Genomic DNA, 22,375 nt, shown 5'->3' with positions numbered 1-22,375 from the left:
AGTAATATAAAATAATGATAAGCATGTTTTACTACTTGCTCCTCCTATAAAATTATAGGTTATCTAAGAGCAGTAGTTGTTATATGGTACAATAAAAGTTATTGCCTAACTGAGAAGTTGCTTAAAATCAGACCAAACCCAAACTTCAGATGAGCATGTAAATTTAGTTTCAAGACCATTATCGCTTAACTTTTTTTTCAAGATATAGACTAAAGCATAGGCAATGTCCATTCATTCATTCATTCATTCAACAAATATTGAGTGCACACTCTATTCCATACACTAAGCCAGGTGCTGTTGTGGCACCCAGTGTTCATGGCTCCTGTCTTCATGGATCTTCTCTAAAGATAATCTCACAAACATACTGTTACACTACAAAAGAAATACAAAGGGTGCCCTAAGAACATATGGAAAACCTGATTTACTTCGTGTCTCTATGGAGACTTCCCTGGCAAAAGGTCAGTTGAGCTGTCTGAAAGAAGAGTGACAAACTATGTAAAGAACAAAAGAAAGAGACTTCTAAGAGGAAGCAAAAGCACGCACAAAGGCCCTGAGATGGGAGGAAGTGAAAGAAAGCCAGTGGATAAGGAGCACAGAGAGCAAAGATGTGCACTTGAAAGTAGCAGGCAGTCAGATTAACCCAGCGCCTTGATGGGATCTTAAGAGTTTGGGTCTTTATCCACCGAAAGATCTTTCAGATGGAGACGACTGGATTTAAGTTTTTGGATGTCACTGTAGTTGGCATGTGAAATGGTTTAGAGAGGGGCAAAATTAATGGCAGGGTACCAACATAAAGTCTTTTACAATAGTAGAGATAAGAAGCTCTGTTCTGCACAAAACTCACATCTGAAAGTTAGACTGCATGCTACTGATATTCTGGATCTCTTAGTTCTAGCAATTAAGTCTTAAAAATTGGACCACCATCTGGCAGATTTAAAAAAAAAATCTAATCTAAGTTAGCCCATGATTCATGATTTACAGTACTGTGTAAAATGTACCTCTAAGCTAAATGATCCCAACCACACCAAGGGTATATAGATCTGTGACCTGCTAATGATTTCAATGAATGAGTTTAAGAAACCCATGAAGCTGAAATCCCATTGTTTGTATTTACACTCATGTGTTTTTCTAGGGAGACAGACCATTAATTTTATCATATTCATGATCCTCAAAAGGTTACAGAGCACTGATTTACACTATGACTTGACCGATGCATAGTTAGTACATCACCAGAATGCAGTCCAGGGTAATATGTCTTTAATTGATGGAAGGCATCAGCTGTCAATATTCTCTAGTGTTAAGCAGTTGTGGGGAAGCGCCTGCCCAGCCAGAGACTGTATTTCCTAGTTTCCTTGCATCCGTGGCAGGGCCATGTGACTGCCTCTGACCAATAGAACATGAAGAGGTGTTTTGTTTGACATGTGTGTGAAGTTAAGTATCTGATATGCTTTTTCCAGAACTGTCCTACCTTCTCTGGTGACCTTTGAGGGCACATTTGGGAAAATGGCAGCATCATGAGGTGGAAGAATCCTTGATTCCTGAGTCATGGAGGCAGCCAGGATAGCTGCCCAGCTCCAAACACCTGCACTGGATTTTGGTAAGTAAGAAACATTATGATTATCTTACACAACTGAGATCTAAGGGTTGTTTGTTAAAGCACTTAATCTACCCTGACATAGACAAATAGCATCTCACGTGGAAAGATGCAGCAAAGTAGGTTGTGTTGGCTGGGAAAAAGTCCTCTTTGGAATTCTGCCTGAAACTGAGAAACAATACTGCCTTACAGGCTGTCACTGCCTGGTATCATTTTGCAAATGTAGGCCCCTCTAAGTTAACTCACATAGCTCACAGTCCAATTCTTGGTTGCATGAGAGTATGATTACCATAGATTACAAATGTAAGTGGCCTTTAACTTACATTTAACAGAACAGTTTTAATAAGGTAAAAGAGAAACATATCTTTTAGGTGGGTTGACAAATTCATTCATTTAATAAATATTTATATTTATTGAGTTTCTTTAGTATCCAAGCATATTTAAAAAAAAATAAGATACTAGGGTCTATATAAATCAAATTAACTTGATTAATTACTAAGACGGATTTACTTAACATTCAGTAGACATAGTTTAGTATCCATTACCCCACACCATGGAAGTAATTTTGACCACTACACATTTCTACTAAATGTACTCACCTACTTTTATATGTCAAGCTATTGTAAAATAAAATCATGGATATTTCGAATTACTAAAATGAGCTTCCTGAAGTGCTTCAGGGTTTAAATTAAAGTTTGTATTGAACCTATATTGAAACATGAATGTGAAATGTGTGCAAAGTCCACTCTGGTTCTGAAAGATAAATGCAATCCCCTTAACACGTACCTCCAGTTTCACCTAAACCCCCTGTCTAGAGGAAAAGCATCTCTGAGTCCCGAAAATATGTCCGTGATTCAGCTGTTGTTCTTGAGTGCCCACCATGTTCGTAGCATATAATAGTAACCTAATGAATCTTGCACAGGGCCTTGTGTGTATTAGGTTCTCAATAAATACTGAATGAATGACTGAGTGAATGATTCATGTGTCATTTTGTACAAGCCCAATGAACTTGTAGAGTTGAAGTCTAAACCTTAGTAGCATTTACCTCAACTTCTGTACTTCGTTCACATCAGCACTTTATAAACGTCAGCACCTATGTGGTGTCTGCACAGCTCAAGGAATTGTTCTAGTGGCTGCTTGTAAAAAAATTACACTCATTTGGTAAATTTCAGTCTTGTTCATCACAGAGTGGGTACAGACCAATAGTAATTACCCCATACTCTACCATTACAGAGTAATAGGTCTAAGAGGCAGTCAGGTGACCCAAGCAGAAATATGAAGAATCTTCCCTGGGATTTTTTAAAGCTTAAACTCTAAAAGAGAAATTGCTTTCCCTGCTGGTTACACCTCTTTTTGGATGTTACTGGGTGGATGCCAACTAGGCAAGTAGATATGTGAGTCTAGAGTTGAGAGGAGAGAGCGAGGTTGGAGCAATGGATAAAGAGGTAAAACTTTATGAATTGCTGTTACTGATGTGTCCCCAAAGCTATTTGCTTTTTCACTTGGGTTTACAGCTAGACTAACATTTCCAGCCACTCTTGTCATTTAATCTGATCATATGACTGAGTGGAATGGGAATGAGCCAATGGAATATTAGTGAATTGATGGGTACGGTTTCAGGCCTGGCCCATAAAAATTTCTTATGCCTGGTCCTTCATGCTCTTTCACCTTTTTCTTGTTTGTTGCAAACAAAAGTTACAACTTTGAAAGCTATTAATAGAATGTAGCAGAGTCAGAAAGTGGAAGGATCTTGGATCCTTGAATTTCTACTTGGAGGATAATTGTCAACTTCTCAAGAACACTGATTTTGAACTCTAGGTCAACTTGAAATAAACATCTAACATGCTTAATCGTTATGTACTTTTGGATTTGCTTATAGCATCCAGGATTATTTTAACTCATAAAAGATTTATTTAGTGTATAAATGCCATTTTAAATAGTTAAATGACATTTCCTAAGGAGTGAGTGTAATAGAGAATGGAAATGATTTGAAGACTGAGTCCTGAAGCACTCCAACATTTAAAGACTAGGAAAAAGAGAGAAAATTAGGAAAGGGGTCTGAGGAACAAGGAGCATCCAAGAATCTGACAATAAAATTCAAGGGAGTGATGATTTTCTGAAGTAATGTGAAGAAAAATTATTAAAGAAGGAATGACTTACACTGTAGAAAATCCAGTCACTGAGGTCCTTTATTTCTATATCAGTTTTGCTTTCAATTTGATGAGATTCCAATAAATTTCCTCTTTTCTTTAAGTGATTTGAGTTGGATTTCTCTCACCTAAGGTTTTTTTGACTGAGCCTCCAAGATGGTTCCTGTAAATCTTGTTGCTTCTTGTTCATGCCTTTGCATTGTCCCCTTGGGTATGGCCTAGACTTCTGATTCACTTCTAGTGAGTAGAAAGTGGCAGAAATGATACGATGTTACTTCTGAAATTGGGTTGTAAAAAGATGATGACTTCCATCTGTAATGTACTCTCTCATCTCTCTTCTGGACTATACACCCTAAAGAAAGCTGGTTGCTCTTTCCTGAGCCATCCCTATGAAGAAGCCCATGAGGTGAGGAACCAAGATCTGCCAGCATCACATGAATGAGGTTAAAGGTGGATCTTCTACCCCCAGTCAATGGGATGGAACCTCAGCTTTAGCCAACAACTGGACTGAAGTGTCATAAAGAGCCACAAGCAACACTAAGCTAAGCCATGCCCAAGTTCTTAACCTATAGAAACTGAGATAATATGCATCTATTATTTCAGCCACTAGATTAATTTATTATGTCATACTAAATAAACACATTGGCCAGTAGACTTGCTAGGTACAAAGGCAAACATTCTCACTAAAAGTGCCTGAGTAGTAAACCACCCAGGAATATTTATTCATGTGTTCTATACATTCAACAAATATTTTTAGGTATTTCCTCTGACCCAGTGTTGTTCTAGGCATTGGAGATGAATTATGAATATCAGGTTGTGAATAAGAAGATAATTTCAGATAAAGAAAAACCTTATTAAGGAAATAAGAAAAAGATGGTGTGATAGAGAAATTGGCTCTTCTTTTGGAAGGTCAGGGAAAGGAAACCTCACTGAGAAAAGGCATTTTGCTGATATATGAATGGAGGAAGGACAGCAATAGGAAGATCTGAGGGCAAAGGGTTCCAGAAGAAGATATTGCAAGTGTGAAGACTCTAGGATGAGACTGAAGTTAGCATGTTTAAGAACTGGAAAAAAGCCAGTTTCTAATGTATAGGAGTCAAGAAGTGCTGGAGATGTGGTGGGGGAGGTTAGACCCTGTAGGACAAGGTAAAACGTTTGTATTTATTTAAGGAACTTCCATTTAAATGGTGAGCACCAACAGGAATAAGATAATTTTGAATTGAGATGGATGTTTGGTAAGAAAGAATCTTTAGAGTAATTAGGATGCTAGGCTAGATATTCTGGTTGGTCAGACTCAGAGGCCTATATGAGAAGCTGACCCTGGTGGATGACAAGTCAAATATGTGAAGAGCTAGCTAGAAAGGTATTGCAGGAGAGAAAATGGAAAGGCCTGAAACAGACATGAGCTTAAATTACCTAAAAACTGAAAGGAGACCAATATGTATGAAGTGTAGTGAGCAGAGCAGATGTAGTCGATGAAGTTAGAGAGGAATTCTTGGCCATATTCCGTAAATCTGTGTATACCATTGCCAGGAGCATGGATTTTATTTGAAGAACAACTGGAATCTGTTGAAAATTTTGAAGTTAATTTTAAAATTACACATATGTTTGAATCTAGGAGAGCAATAGATTTGTTTATCCCATAGGAATAATATAAGGCCTCACAGAAGAGAAGACATTGCAGCTTGGTCTTGAAGGTTAAGTAGGAACTCTCTAGGTCAGCAAGGAAGGAAGACTATATAGGGTAGTAGGTAAGGGCATGGAAATTTGGCTGGGTTTGACTGTCCAGGAAGGGGGAGCAAATCTATGTTACAGGAGCACTGAGTGCATGGTGGGGAGAAGATGAGAGGAAAGTACTAAAGATTCAGAGGTAGGACTATCTGAAACTACCTAGCCTAGCTTTGAGAGAGTCCTTTAAGACTTAATGACAAGAACTGCCACTCATCATTCAGCAATAAATGATTATTGAACGCCTACCAAGCACTATACACTCTTTTCCAGCATAATCTTATTTACTTTATACCTAGAAGCCATTTTATAGATACAGAAGATGAGGCTTCTTAAAGCAAGGAAATATGCCTAAAGATTCACAGCTACTAAGCATCAACGTGTGGAATGAAAGTTATGTGGTCTATCCCTAAGTAAAGTGTGTGCTTGGAGAATGAGTTGAAGTCCACAGTTGGTGAAAAGTTTCTATATAAAAATTGTGGGAGGGATAGCTGAAAAGGTAGGTTGGAGTAAGTATGAAGAAGGCTGCTTTGAACATGAGGCTAAGGAATGTGTACTAAATCCAAAATTTCGAGGAAAATTTGACATGACTGAAATGTTTTGGGAGGATTTATTTGGTATCTGTTTATAACATGGATTAGAAGTGGGAAAGACTGAAGGAAGATAGAGAGACCCGTCAGATAGCTGGTTTCGGCTTATGCTGATAGTGGACTAAACGGAATGATGGCAGCAAAAATGGAAGGAAAGTCAGCAACGAGAGCTCTCACTCCTGGGAGGAATCAGTAGGACTTGGTGACTGATTTAACATAGAGGTTCTGAAAAGGGAGCCTGAACAGTAAGGAGGATGCTGTTCCCGTAAGCATGACAGCAAGGTCAAGAGAAGGAGCAAGATCGAAGGAAGTGGGTGGGAAGAAAGAGAAGACGAATTTCAGCTACTTAAGTTGCATCTGATGTAACAATGTTGAAGGTGATTGTGTGGCTAGAGATCAGGCGTGGTCTTGGCTAAAGATAAAGAGTTGGGATTCATCTGAAGAAAAAAGCGCTTAAAATTGTGAGAGTTGGTGAATTTCTAAGGAAAGATGAAGATCAGTGTAAGAGACACTGCTGGTTTCCAGCATTCATTACCCACCTTGACCTTTCTGACCGAATTTCTCTTTTTGTTTACCTGTCACCCACCTCCCCTCAGCTATGTGCTTTGCTCAAAGTTATTTACAGACCCGGAAGATGATGAGTCTAAGCCGGTAATGGTCATTCTGAGCTCTTTGTAAGGAAGGGTATATCTTGATGTGAAACCAGGAATTGCTCCACCATCTTGGGCCTCTGGAGAGACAACTCCATTGCCCAAAAGCACCCTGATGTGATATAACCAGACACCAACCCTTAGGATATTCAGGTTCAGAAGCCTGGAAGTGGAAAGGAACAGGACCAATGAAACACAGAAAAGATGGGTCAAAAGCAAGGAAGACAAAGAAACTCAAGTTAGGCTTGGAAAACAAGGTATCAAGGAATTGAAAAGAACCAGGGGATTTTGACAGGTCTTATTAGGCTGAGTGGGGGTGAAATATCCCAGTAGAAGCAGAGTGAGCTAAACGGAAGAGGGAACATTTGAAGACAATAATTCTTTCGGACCAGCATATTCAAAAAGCTGCTTTTGACAGGATTTCTGAGGTGACACTAGGGTCAGTTAAAGGTTGTTTCTGAGCTATTAAACACATTTTCTCTTTATAAAGTAACATTCATACTAGCCAGGCATGCCATTCAAAAGCCAGCCTCAATGCAGCTATTATTCAGATTCACCCTGTCAGTGTGAAAATATGGGTTGAAATGGACTTTGCTACTTGAAATTAAGTGTGATCACACTCGGCCGCCCAGGGAAGCACTCCAATTCAAACCTCAATTATGAGAGCCTCTGAGCCACAGGGAGATGGGGGTAGCATTCAGAGAAAGAAAAATGCTTCTTTCTCTGGGATTTTCCCCATTTGCAGCCTGAATCCCACTTGAATGTTCTTTCTCTTCTGTGATTATTTTTCCTGCTCTCAGCATCCTCTTCTCACTTCTCCCTCACAGTTCTCTCTCCCTAGAACTCATAGTGAACCCTTGAGTGAGAGTCACATGTGACTTCACCACCTTTTGGAATTAACTAAAATTTACTCTTTCCTAGTAAATTCCCCCAAGACGCCACACAGCAGCTTTCAGTTCCCAGTGTGGGACTCCAGCCGTACTGAGCAAAGCTGGCTCTGTTCCTGAACCTTGTTTATCACTGTCCCCTGAGAATCCGCGGATACTGACACCAAAATATTCAAAGAAAACCCTACTGCTCTTCTCAGCCCAGCTCTTTACTTAACGTGCTTGGAAGATTTGGCACTTAGATTTCTCTGAAGTTTGGCCTGGGTTTGCTCTGAAATGAGGCAAAGCAGAAAAGACAAGAGTTCAGAAAAGGGTGATTAAATACAAACATTACAGCTACGAGGTAAGATTCAAGACTTCACAAAAACCCACTAAAATTCCCCGGACTTGTTTAGGCAGTGGCTAATCTGCAGGAGAGGTGATATTTGGTTGTAAAGTAGGAGCAGGGGCCATTCTTTTATGATTTAATGCATTTGTGGAGGTTGGTATTTTTCCCCTAGCTTTCACTAGTGGTGGGAGAGAGGCGTGGGGAGGGCAAGAGGGAGTTGGCAGCCAGTGCATAAAGCATCTACTGGCTAAAGATTTCTACACTTCTGCCAAAATGCTGTTTATTTGTTAAAAATAGACTTCTGTTATGAAATTCAAAGCCTTCCCCAGGGCCACCACCCCCTGCCCCCACCCTATGGAGACAGGGTGATGGGGCGTCAGGGTGAGCTACCAGCTAATGCTTTTGGGGCATTAATGTGCCAGCTGCTTTTCCAGCATTCATTGTAGCCCCAGTCACCAGGCTGGTTTTACACTTTGTTTTTGTGTAAAGAGATTGGGATTAGAGGGCTTTTTATTAGGGAGGGAGTGGAGAGTGAGAGAAAGAGAGAGGGAAGCGTCTTTGAGTTCCATATGGATGGGCTGCTTGACAGGCAAAGCTCAGGGCTTTGATTTACTTCTCACTTGCTGACTTATTTCAAAAAGAAAGACTCCACTGCATCAGGCAGCTCTGCTGGAAGCTTGTAGGGCCATGGATTTGGTGACTAGGGTTTCCAGTATGCAAAATGCTGCCAACAAGCCAGGGCTAAGCTTAAGCTCCATGGAGATAAAACTTTCCCAAGCTTGTAGGAAGCGATGCTTCAGTCACCTCAGGGTGAAAGGAGTTTGGAATGGTCCCTGTCTGAGGGCTGAACAGAGGGTGGATGTCTACTTGATTCTTTGAGCGTTAATGGGACTTTTGCCGGCCTGGAAATGCTGAACTGCTACAAGTGTCCTACGTGTCCCTTCCTCTCATGGCCAGCTTGTCCGAGTAGGTGACCCGTGGGAACGGTGCCAGTGAGCTTCTCTTCTGCTTAGCATATTGCCCAGGCGTTGAAAGAAAGAGCGGCCTCTTTTATTGAGCAACTCCTCTTGAAGCGGAATTGCTACACACACACATACACACACACACATCACACAATGTATTTTTGTGTGTGTCCATTTCAAGACTTGAACAAAATTACTAGACAAAGGTCCCCAGTGAACACTTCCCTCTTTTGTTTTTAAGGACAGAGAAAGACAAAGTGAAAAAGGAGCCTCCCTTATCCTCCCCCCTCCCCACTCACAGCCCAGAATGAAAACATGCATTCCAGGGCTGGTGCAGGGGTGGAAAAGTTCAGGAAAATTAGGCCTTGTCTATTTGCTGGCTCCTTAAGGAACTGTTGTTGCCCAGCGGCAGCTCCCCTTGCTTTATGGAAGCCCTGCTCACAGGTCGCCAGGGGACTGGAGTGTGCAGGGCAGGCAGGGGAAGAGGGGAGCGACAGCTCAGGGCTGGAAAGATGGGCTTCGCTTCTCCAAAAGAGCAGAGAGCCTGATGCTGCCCAGCTGTACTCAGAAACGGTTTATAACACACAGTTGGATGATAAAGTGAGGCTGTGTGTGTGTGTGTGTGTGCGTGTGTGTGTGTGTGTGTGTGAGAGAGAGAGACAGAGAGAGAAACAGTGACTCACTGGTGGAGGGGATAATAGAAGAGAGAGGGTAAAGTCAAACACTACTCAACCCTACTCAGTCTTTAACTTTAAAAAAAATGTAGAAAAGGCTGAAGATTTTCAGCCAAATGAAAAGCAGTAAAGCAATTGAGAAACACACCTTATGACTAAGAGAGCATTGCAATGGAAAATATGTAAAAAAAGAGAAGTTAAACCAGCTGGCTTATTTAATTTTGGCTTTTGCCCCCCTTTGCATTTTTTTTCTTCAGCCTTAACTAGGGAAATATGTACTGTCTAAATATCCAGTGTTTTTCTTAGTATTTAGCCCTAACAAAATTGTTCATAGGATTTCATAAGTAGAATTTGGGGGGTTGGGTGTGAACGTGACATTTCACCTCTGGTTTTTGGTCTGTAGTATAAGGAAAACCTCCTTCTATTCCATGGCCTGGTGCCCAGGAGTGAGGGATAGAGGGTGAGGGATAGAGGTGGAGATGAGGGGTGGGGAAAAAGCTCAGTAACTATTCATTCCTTATGTTATTTTATTGCAGAACATTTCTTCTTCCATTCATTCTTCTTTCATATCCAGGAACTAAATTTCAAAGCTCTATTCCAAAGTATATAAGGAGATTGATACAGTTCCAGTTTCTGAATGCATTCTTGCTTTCAATGAGCATCATTTAAGCATTGTCTCTCTACCAGGCATGGCGTTAAGTGCTTGAGAAACAAAGATAACTAAAACATATTTCCTGCTTTGTATGTCCTCTAACAAAGGGGAGAAACAGCTATCCAGTCCAACATTTATAGCAGTGTTGTAAGTACTGTGTGACAGTGGAACAGAAAAACATCACTCTGCCTCAGAAGAGTGGGGAAGGCTTCTAGAAGGTGGTGAGATTGGAATTGAGTCTTGAAGGGTAAGTAGGAGCTCACTAGAAGGTCAGAGCAAGGAAAGGTATTTCAGGCAGAGGGAACAGCAGAGGAAAGGCTTGTTTTCTCCTTGGGTAAATGGGGGAGACTACAATGCTGTCAGGGTTCTGGGAAGCTAGGCTGAAAAATTTAATGGAATGGGATCAGATTGACCCATGGGGTCCAGAGTTCGAAACCAAGGAACCCCATAAGGCAGCATCCAGAGGTGAAATTAGAATTTGACTTAGTGGAAAAACAGCATCCATACATCATCCTAAGTGGGACCTGAAAAGACAAAACCCAGCAGAGGCAGAAGTTGGAGGTAGCACAGGTTTTGGGCTGTGGGTAGCAGAGAGAACCTGGAGAGAAGCCCTTTGCACAGAGTGGTGAGAGCTCTTCCAAGGCAGCCTATGGGGCCTGTCTGGGCTGAGGAAGGGCAGAAGTGAAGGCTCAGAACCCATTCAGGCAAGCACAGAAGTAAGACAAAGCACACCATTGTCAGGGAATTCAGGTCAATCATCATGACTGATGCCTGGGCAATTCAGGAGGATGGCAGAGAAGTGGGAGTCAGGGACTAGATCATAAGGAGCCTTGTACAAAGTGCTCAGTGGCTCACACTCTGTAGTTCTGGGCTGCAGTTTCCCAAAGGAGAGCATGAATCCCAGCGATCAAGATGTTGTTATATGGTATGTGAATGGGGTCTTCACATTTAATAGTTATATATTTATTTTTATATGAATCAAGAAGAAATATAACTAGCCCATTGTATCCAACATTTCACAGTAACAAAAATTACTGAAGATGACACTAATGTAGGTAGCGCTATAGTGAGCTAACATGTAGAAAGAAATAAAGCACTACATGTATAGAGATATAGCAAAACTTTATTCTATAAGTGACTGACATTCCCAAACTTTGGACATAGGCAATGAGGAGTCCCTGAACAGTTGTAAGCATTGGGCTACGTGATTCAGTTTAAAACTTGAGGGACTTCTGCTGGTGATTCTTAGATGCCTCTGTTGGGAAGATAGCAAACCTAAGATTTCCATCAGTGCAGGAATTAAAATGAAATCCTGAAGGGTTTCCTGGATTCTTTTTCTAAGAAAAGAGCTTGGGATAACATGATTTCAAGCAAATTTCCCTCCCAAAAGGGTGATGAACAAGTTTCACTTATTTATAATTATTTGAAAGAGAATTCCCTGTATCTCAACCTGGTCAGCTCCGCAAGGCAGGTGAGCTGGGAGGGGCTGGTTGAAGTTCTCCATCTAGAGTTGTTTATAAACTCACCTTCTCCCTAAAACCATTCCAGTTGCAGGTATTGAGCTGATTAAGATTCAGCTCACATTCTCCTTTCCAGTAATACCTTAAGGAAGAAGTTCTCAAAGTGAGGTTCCCCAGAGCATTAGCATTAGCATCTCCTGTGAACTTGCTAGAAATACATATGCTTGGGCCCCATTCCAGATGTGCCAAATCAGAAACCCTGGGCCTGTGCTTTAACAAGCCTTCTAGGTGACTGAGAACTGCTGATTTTAGGTGTTCTGCTCCATAGAAGTCATTTTCTGATAATGACTAAAACGGAAGCTTGACCTTTTCTTGGCTCTACATTTCTGATGATATTTTCTCCTAGAGCTAGGGTGGTGCTAGCCCATTCCATGTCCTACTTTGGCTAATGACTCTCTTCCTTTATGAGGGATGAAGAAAAATTCTGAACAGGAGTTTGGTTTACATTTTTGCCTTGCTTATACATTCTGATAAGAATATAGGTGTGGTCTTCAAATAAACCTATTCCAGTCCCAGTTGTTTTGAGTGGGAGATAAATAGGAAGGCATAGCCCCCCACTCCCTCCCTAACATACACATCTTTGGCCCAGGACACAGATACCCAAGTTACTTGATATCCTTTGAAAAGCAGAAGATGCTACCAGACTGAAATGTGGAATTTGACTATAGCAGATGCTACAGTTGCTCTTTTGGCAAATTGATTTTAAATATCAGTATTTTTGTGGGGGTAGAGAGTAGGAAGTTAAGACATAAAATGTTCAATGTTTCTGTTTGAGACTTGGGAAAGTTTTGGTAATGGATGATGGTGATGGTAGCACAACATTGTTGTGACAATTTGAACATGTGGTGGACCCAAGAAAAGCCATGTCCTTTAATCTTCATTCAATTTTGCTGGGTGGGAGCATTTTGATTGTTGCCGTGGAGATGTGACTCATCCAATTGTGGGTGGTAACTTTTGATTAGATGATTTCCATGAAGGTGTGTCTCCACCCATTGATGGTGGAGTTGCTTACTGGAGTCCTTTAAAAGAGGAAACATTTTGGAGGGAGTCCCTTTTGTAGAGCCACAAGAAAGCCAGCAGATGCCGCCATGTTCGCCATGTGCTCTTCTAGCTGAGAGAGAACCATTGAACTTCATGGTCCTTCTTGACCCAAGGTATCTTTCTCTGAGTGCCTTGAATTGGACATTTCTACAGACTTGTTTTAATTGGGACATTTTCTCAGCCTTAGAACTGTAAATTAGAAACTTATTAAATTCCCCTTTTTAAAAGCCATTCTGTTTCTGGCATATTGCATTCCAGCAGCTAGCAAACTAGAACAATTGTGAACATAATAAACCACCCTGAATTATATATTTGGATGTTTAAAAGGAGAAACTTTAGATTGTATCTACGCTCCTAGAATAAAAAAAATCCATGGAACACACAACACAAACAGAAAACCCTAAGTTAAACCATGGACTCTAGTTAATAGTAATATCATAAAAATGTGTTTTCAGTTGTTGAAACAAATGTGCCACACCAATACAAGGTTTAATAATAGGGTGGTATAGGGGAAGCTGGTATTTTATGCAGGACTTTTCTGTAAACTTCTCTAATTAAAAACAAAACAACAACAACAAAAAAAGCGCTATGCCTCCAAATCAAGGAGATGAAACTTTTATAAACATCACATCAAGTGATGACTTAAATTTTCAAAATTGCTTTTGACTGTGCAAAGATGATCATATGGGAAGAGGGAAAAACAAAAATAAGAAAAGGTTATTATCTTAGATAAAGGAAGGTGCTGAAAGAATGGAAGAGGATGAGAGTGGCATAACTCCCTTGACGGTCTAGAACTGATCAAAAATCTGTATGAAGAGCTAGTCATTCCCTGTCATTTCCATGCCTCTCTGTGTCCACAAAGCCATGTCATTGCCAGCAGAGCTCCTAAGTGATTGGACTCCAGCACTAGTTCTATATATGGCTATTTTATAAAGAAGAATAGAAAGCTGGTGTGTTCCGGTGGACATGCAGACTTCAAAGTAGGAACCAAGAATAAGTAGCTCCTTATGGATTTCAGATTGTTTTATCAAATTTATCAGATAGGGTTTAGCACATACACCTGAAGTATTTAACTTAAATACCATAGCTCAAAGACAGAATTGAAGGGAATCATTAAGATCAAGTCCAATCTTCTCATTATGGGAAACTGAACTAAGAATTTATGTAACTTTCACAGTCACTCAGAGGATTCCCCAATTTCACACCTATTACACTTTTTAAATGGAATGCCAATATCTTGACATTTTTTGTCTAAAAAAAAGAAATGTTGCTGCCAATGATTCCTTTTTAAATCTCAGTTCATTTTTAAAAAAACTTTTCATTTCCTTTTCTGAGGTAGTGAAAATGTTCCAAGATTGATCATGGTGATGAGTGCACAACCATGTGTTGTACTGTGAACCACTGATTGTATACTTTGGAAAAATTGTATGGTGTATAAAACCTCAGTTCATTTTAATGTGTTATTGGTGTGATAATTCATTTCATGTGTCAAGTTGTCTAGGTTATGGGGTCCATTTGTTTGGTCAAGCACTGGCCTGATGGTTCCTGTGAGGATATTTTGATTTTAAACTATAATTAGTTGATTGCATCTATGATCAATGAAAGAGGCTGCCTTCAGCAATGTGGAGAGTCTTCTCATGCAATCAGTTGCAGGTCTTGAAGGCCAGAACTGAGCATTTCACAGGTCAGAAGAAGAACTCTGGACTTCATCATTGGTTCTTGCTGGAATATTCAACCATCCAGCTTTCTATGAGGAATTTAGATTAAGGGCTTCAACACTGTCTTTATTAGAGCTTCCAGCTTGCAGCCTTAGGGAGTTCAGACTTTCAACCCTCACAGTCATGTAAGCAAATTACTTATAATAAAATTATATATATATATATATCCTGTTGGTTCAGTTTCTCTGGAGTACTCTGACCAATAAATTGTGTCCTTTTCCCAAACACTTATTCTCTACCAGATTGCAGTAACTGAGAAACATTTCTCAAACAGAAAACTACATAACATGGTTAAAATAAATTAAAGAAGATTTAAATAGGTGGAAAGACATTCCCTGCTCATGGATAGGAAGTTTAAATGTAGTTAAGATGCCAATTCTACCCAAATTAATAGGCAGATTCAATGTAACAACAATCAAAATTCCAACAACCTACTTTGAAGACTTGGAAAAGCTACTTAGCAAATTCATTTGGAAGGGAACAGCTAAAAATATCCTAAAAAAAGAGCAAAGTGGGAGGATTAACATGTCTTGATTTCAAAGCTTATTATAAAGCCACAGTGGAAAAGCTATGCCTACCTATAGTCATGCCTAAGAGTTACTTCCAAAAAAACCTCTTTTGTTGCTCAGATGTAGTCTCTCTCTCTCTCTCTCTCTCTCTCTCTCTCTCTCTCTCTCTCTCTCTCTCTCTCTCTCTCTCTCTCTCTCTCTCTCTCTCTCTCTCTCTCTCTCTCTCTCTCTCTCCCTCTCTCTCTCTCTCTCCCCAACTCTGCAAGTAAAAACCTTACCCTCCCTCCTACTTGAGACATGACATCCATGTGTGAAAGTCTCCCTGGCAATGTGGGACATGAATCTCAAAGATGAACCTGACCTGGCCCTGGCACTATGTGATTGATAATGCCTTTCTAACCAAAAAGGAGAAAAGAAATGTGGCAAAATAAGGTATCAGTGGCTGAGAGAGTTCAAATAGAGTCAAGAAGGCATTCTGGAGGCTACTCTTATGAAAGCTTCATATAGATATTGCTGTGTACCATGGTTTACTAAATCCCTACCAAAACCATTTCTGTCAACCCTGAAGAATACCTAGGGCTCTATCTGAGATTCTACAAAATTTTCACACACTAAGATTCCTTTCCAGAAACCTTGAGTCAGGTTCCTAGGCCAGATAAGTCTTCAAACTTATCAGTTCCATTCCCCTATTCCATATTATCAACATCCATTTCCAATGTGAAAAAATTAGAATGGGCATTACCCAAATACCCTTAAAGACTGGGAGAAGAATCAGAGGAGAAGAAGGAGTTATAACAGAGAAGATAGGATTTTATGAATTAGTATGTTATTGAATCATTATATTGATTTTTTTTTTTAAGTCTCCGGTGTTTTGGAGCAGCTGGAAGGAAAAATTTTAAATTCTGGAACTGTAACCCATATGAAATCTGTTCTGTAACTACTTGTTACAACATACTTTGAAATTTATTGATTGTTTGTATATATGTTCTATTTCACTACAAAAAATGTTTAAAAAGAAACATTTCTCAAAAGTAGATTCTTTTTTTTTTTTTTTTTTTGCCTTTAAAGACAAAGACTTGCTGGAGCAAGTAGCTGCTATATCATAGACCTTTATGAACATAGTAACTTTGTGAGGACTCTTCACAGTTGAGTGGAGAGAATCCTGTTGTAACTATACTAAAGGATTTTGCACCTGAAATGCTAGGTGCAAACGTTTAAATTCTCCATTCAACTCATGGTTAGTAAACCAAGGAGTTTCAGTGATTGCCCTTAAAGAATCTTTGATCTCTAGCAGCCAAATATCAGTTGCAGAGTCTGATCCTGTGGATTGCTGAATTACAGTGTAGGTTGAATTCACAGTTTCATCTTTCAATATCTCAGATGAAATTTAGGGCATTAATTGAAGGGTGGTCATGGAAGGATCCCTGAGAATTGGAACTGGTGATCCTCAGATGAATTTAAACCCACTGAATTCCCATTCCTTATGGAATCTCCTTTCCTAAAAGCAGCAGGCCTCTCACCTTTATCTGATCTGTCTGCTTTTGCCTTGGAGACTCGTAATGAGCTCAGCTGAGTAGTGTCTTTCAAGAGGTATTAGTTATTTATTTTCACAATAGTGCTATATAATCAAACACCCCATATTAAAATAATATGCCTTTATATAGCTCATGAATCTGAAGGTAAGCTTGTTATTTCTTCTGATGAGTGCAGGTAATCTTGATAGTTCTTCTGATTTGTGCTGGGTTTATTCATTTGTCTCTGAGTGTGCAAGTTCCTGGTCGGTATAGGATAGTCTTAGCTGAAACTACTGGGGAGACCAGCCTCTGCTCCATATCTTTGGAGTCTGTGTTTAATTCTGGGTTATCCTACTCATAGCAATAGCAGAGGGCAAGAGTGAGCTTAGGAAAACACAGTGTCCCTTGAGACCCGGGCTCACAAGTCACGTGACCGCACTTATACCAAATACTGGTGGCCAAAAGAAAGTCACAAGGGCAGCACAAATTCAAGGGGAAATAGATTCTTCCTCTACTGAAAAAAGCTGCAAAGTCACATAGCAAAGAATGTGGACATAGGAAGAAATGAAAATTGGAGCCATGAATGCAAATGAGCTACTATATAATGATATGTGACCTTTCTGCTACTTGGCATCTCTGACGCATAATGGCAAGGTAGCTTAAATGAAGTTGACAAGAACAAGTTCCCTCTCCCCTACTCTTTCTTTCCAATTTCCCTCTTTGTCACCCATTAAAAGACTGAATAGAAAGTCACTATCAGTGGAGTCTGTAGTTTTAATAGTTCTAGACTTTACATCATGGAGTAGTGTGTAGACAATAGGTGACAGCAGCCTTTGTACACTGGGGCTGAAAGAGAAGCTGCTGTTGTATTGAGCTCCCTGATTTTAAAGAGAAAAGTGAAATCCTGATGTGACAGAAGTCAGTTAGTTAATCTTAGGTTACAGAGGCAATCTTCGGTGCTGGCTATTTGTGGAGTTCCTAGAATCAGAATAAATGGGTAACCCTTTAAAGGCTTCTTAATTTATACAAATGGAAAAAGAAAAAAAAAAAGCAATTTTTAGATTAGCTACCCAAAGACCTGACTTGATTCACCAGGACAATCTCTGTGATTTACTTAACTCCTAGGAGAATTCACAAATTCAAGAAGTAGACAGGTACACTTAAAGAAGGACTCTACAATGACATCATAATCATGTACTACAACTCTTTTTCCCATCCAAAAGGGATCTCCAGCCACTCACCAGGTTAACTGTACTTGGGTGAAGGACCAGACTTTTCAGGGATTATTGTCCATTAGTTCTGAGCGAATTCTTATATCTAGAAACCCTGAACTACATGCTGGTCCACTGGATAGAGGTGGGTTTATGGAATTCAGGTAATAAAAAGAATTTTGGCCCAATTCCATCTCATAGGGAACTTGATATATCAATATTCTCATCCTCTGGTTATTTCTGCAGTTCCTGAGTTCGAATAAAAGTCCTCAGTAATAGGCAAATTCTGATATTGCCTCTTTGATCTTTGAAATGAGAAGGTGCTTAAGGTAGGAAGACCTGGATCACAATGTGGCATTGCTGGAAATGTTTCAACTATTGGGGTCACCAACAAAGACCTGCAAAATGTAGGAGCAATTATTTCTACCACTTCATGACTGACCTTGTGTGTTTGACCAAATAAAGCAGAAATGGATCTTGAGAGTATGATAATGAACCATCATACATTTAATTGGATAGTACCTCCAAGTACTCTGCCATTCCAGAGTAAATCAACACACAGCCTGGAATCTGGCATACAGAAATGTAAATGGAAATTTCTCTTTTGGTAAATAAACAAAAACACATGCTTTATTGACAGGCGTAATGCACATTTATAATACTGCCTCAATGTTACCTCAATTCTTTGGCTCTGTGCCATGACTTAATCCACAGGGCCTCTAATTTCTCACCATCCCTAGGGCGTTCCACATGCCCACTACATTTGATTATGTTGTATCAATAGGACTTAATGAACATGGAGTAGCAAGAACCAGAGATGCCTTGGTATGATGATTTGTGTGATGGGAATGGGAATGGGGATAGGCTTTATCGTCTGAGGTAGTTTTTGAGACTTGATAGTTTGGGTCGTGTTGAAAAGATAAGTTACTGTACCATGGACACCCAACCAATAAGTTCAAGTCCTCTTCGGCGGGCCTCTTGATTTTGAGCAAAAATCTGCATAAAGGTACACTCCCTCTGAGTAACATTTAGGGCTGCTACGTTGTACAGGACTTAGGGAGAGAGGAAAATGTCGCTGGTGTTTCCAGACTGCTGCATAAAGCCACTCTGTCTCTTGGCTCCTACATCATACAGATCATAACTGTGTGAAGGGTCTAAGTCTGCGTGGAGTCTGTGGCAATTATAAATAAGAGAACTACAGTGGACACCTTCTGTGATTTTTCACAAGGCCTTGGATTTTTTGACAAGTAACTATTTTCTGTTTGAAAAATAGCTCGGAGCTCTCAGTGGGGACCTATAGAAACTGAACATCTGATCCTGGGGCAACCAAATGTGAAATCTGAGCTGCCCAACATGAATAGGTGTTTACTGATCCTCTCAGCCAGTGCTGTATTGTGTGAGGCACAAATGCAAGCCTTTTAATGTAATTTTTAACTTTCTAGTAGCCACATTAAAAAATTTAAGAGAGAAAATTATTTTATTAGTGTATTACATTTAACCTGGTATATTCAAAATGTAACTATTTCAACTTGTAGTTAACACAAAAATATTGAGATGTTTTATACTTTTTTTGTGCTGTCTTCCAACTCCAATGTGTATTTCATGTCTCCAGTACATCTCAATTCAGAGAAGCTACATTCCAGTGCTCCATAGTAGTGGCTAGTGGCTACCATATTGGACAGTTAAAGTCTCGCACGCCAATCGCACCCCATCAGCACCCCATCAGCAAGTTGACCCAGGAACTGGTTCAAGAGCTTGAGGTGTGATGTCATCAACATGGTGATGCAAACATCCCTTTAAAAAGCCTCCCCAGAGATTTAACAAATAAAAGGACAAATTCCACCTGCTTTGAACTCTAGAAGATGGTAGAAACAAGAGAACAACTCCACAAATGCTGCATAGAAGAAACAGAAAAATCTCAGGTAACAGAAGTCCATTCTGGAGTGTAGACAGTTCCCAGTTCCCCTCCCTCTCACTGGGTCCTGTGCAATGTGGAAGCTGCACAGAGGCAGCATGGCCTCAGGTCCCTTTCACCATGGACAGAGACTGTAGACCAAATCACAGCACCAAGTTAGAACACCACATATATCCAGGCACAAGGACCTAAGGCTTTAAAGACTCAGGGCGGAGCATGAGCTAATGAAGAGTGCTGCATCCAAAAGGGCCCTGGGGTTGGGAGGGAGAGACACTGATAAGAAAGGCTGGTAAGAATTTCAGCCTATTTCAGAAGGCTGGACCACCTAAAGGCAAAACAGACTTTTCTGAAGTGACTTGCCTTTATGAGTTGACTCCATCTGGCTCTGAGGGGTGGAATACCCTAACAGGGAAGAAACTGGAGCCAGAAAAGCATTACAGAAAACAAAAGAGGAGGTAAAACCTCAATTGCTATAAGACACGATGGGTCCCAGAAGTGAAAAGTAAAAAGAAAACAGGGCCTTGAATGAGGGAGAAAATTTAAACAAATTATAGGAGCTGGAGAGAAAAATCTGCACACACACACACACACAAAAAACAGAACAGATCAAGATTCATTTGAGAAGAAACAGAGAAAAGGAAGCTCTCTCCTGGAGGTGAAACAACTGCAAAAAAAGTGCAATCTTAAAAATTACACCACATATTCAGAGCAAGAATCAGATGAAGAAGAGTTTAGAAAATCTGAATATTTAAATATGAGCTCTTCTAAAGTCTAGAATAAGTTAGATCAAAGAAAGGAGAGCCTTAACACAAAGCCAATCAACAATAAAACCCTAGACAAAAGGGAGAAATGGGCTTTCAGAGTTAACCCATCAGATGCTTAGATATCAACCAAAAATCTTAAGCCATACTAAGAAACAGAAAGATATGCCTCAGTCAAGGGAACAATGAAAACTTCAGAGGAGACACAGAATTTGGAACAACTAATCAAAGAAGTTCAAACAAATCTTCCAAATCAATTCAAGGAGATGAAGGAAATTATGGCTATGGAGCTAAAGGATATTAAGAAGACAATGTGTGAGCATAAAGAAGATTTCTAAATTTAAAAAGAAACATAACAGCTCATTGCTCAGTAGTGTTAGCAGCTTCCCCTTCTGTCCTCCGACCTGACCAGCAGCCTCATGTATGCTGAACTTCTAGGAAGCACCTGTCAGTGAGTCTTGGAAGCTTGAAACCATCCTTACCTCGCTCTGACTCGGGGGGAAAAATGGTTGAAGTAGATTTTCCAGAAAAGCTCTTCATTAGTGGGCTCAATTTAGAAACAAATGAGAAAGCCCTTGAAGCAGTATTTGACAAATATGGACAAATAGTGGAAGTAGTCTTGATGAAAGACCATGAAACCAACAAATTGAGAGGTTTTGCTTGTCACGTTTGAAAGCCCAACAGATGCCAAGGATGCAGCCAGAGACATGAATGGAAAGTCTGTAGATGGAAAAGCCAGCAAAGTGGAAAGCCATTAAATCATCACTTGAAAGTGGTAGACGTGGGCCACCACCAACTCCAAGAAGCAGAGGCCCTCCCAGTGGTCTTAGTGGTGGAAGAGGAGAAAGTGGAGGAACAAGGGGTCCTCCCTCCTGTGGAAGGAACATGGATGATGGTAGCTATTCCATGAATTTTAACATGAGTTCTTCCAGGGAAACACTTCCAGTAAAAACAGTTCTTACTTCGTGGTGGTCCTCCTCCTAAAAGGACTAGTTTGCAGCAGCAGTGGGATGGGAGGAAGAGCTCCTGTATCACATGGAAGAGATAGTTATGGAGGCCCATCATGAAGGGAACTTCTGCCCTCGCATAGAGATGTTTATTTGTCCCCAAGAGATGATGAGTATTCTACTAAAGACAGCTGTTCAAGCAGGGATTACCCAAGTTCTCATGATACAAGCGATTATGCACCACTACCAAGTGATTATACATACTGTGATTATGGTCATTCCAGTTCACATGACTACCCATCAAGAGGCTATAGTGATAGAGAAGGCTATGGTCATGATCGAGCCAATTCAGATCATCTGAGTGGAGGGTCCTACAGAAATTCATATGAGAGTTATGGTAACTCTCATAGTACTCTACCTACATGAGGGCCCCTACCATCTTACGATGGAAGCAGTTGCTATGATGATCACAGCAGCACACGTGACAGATATGGTAAAAGTCAAGACAGTTACTCAAGCAGCCGAAGTGATCTCTATTCAAGTGGTCGTGATTGTGTTGGCAGACGAGAAAGAGGGCTTCCCCCTTCCATGGAAAGGGGTACCCTCTGCCCTGTGATTCCTACGGTAGTTCAAGCCATGGAGCACCAAGAGGTGGTGGCTGTGGAAGACGCTGATTTGATAGAGGGGGAGGCAGAAACAGATACTAAAAACAAATGCAAATTTGGACCAAAATCCCTGTTCAAAGAAATAAACAAAAAGTGGAAACTGTTAAAACTACTCAAGGACTACCAAGGAAAAATTGTGTTACCTTTTTAAAATTTCCTGTTATGTCCCCCTCCATAATTTTTATGTTCTTGTGAGGAAAAAGTAAAACATGTTTAATTTTACTTGATGTATGACATTGCTTTCAACAAGCAAATGTTAAATGTGTAAGACTTGACTTGTGTATTAGTGTTATAACTTTCCAAGTAAAAGCGTTCCTAAAGATCACTTTCTGATTTTTTCCCAGTAAATGCAGCAAGCA

At 40.2% G+C, this 22,375-nt stretch overlaps 1 pseudogene; it reads left to right on the top strand.

Moving 5' to 3' along the window:
* The first annotated feature begins 20,909 nt into the window (after nucleotides 1-20,909).
* LOC143690292 (RNA-binding motif protein, X chromosome-like) lies at nucleotides 20,910-22,058 on the top strand (annotated as a pseudogene).
* The last annotated feature ends 317 nt before the right edge of the window (nucleotides 22,059-22,375 follow it).

Source organism: Tamandua tetradactyla, chromosome 7 (assembly GCF_023851605.1).
Source record: "Tamandua tetradactyla isolate mTamTet1 chromosome 7, mTamTet1.pri, whole genome shotgun sequence".
Taxonomy (NCBI): Eukaryota; Metazoa; Chordata; class Mammalia; order Pilosa; family Myrmecophagidae; genus Tamandua; species Tamandua tetradactyla.
The sequence above is the reverse complement of the archived record's forward strand: the minus strand, read 5'-3'. Positions and strand labels throughout refer to the sequence as shown.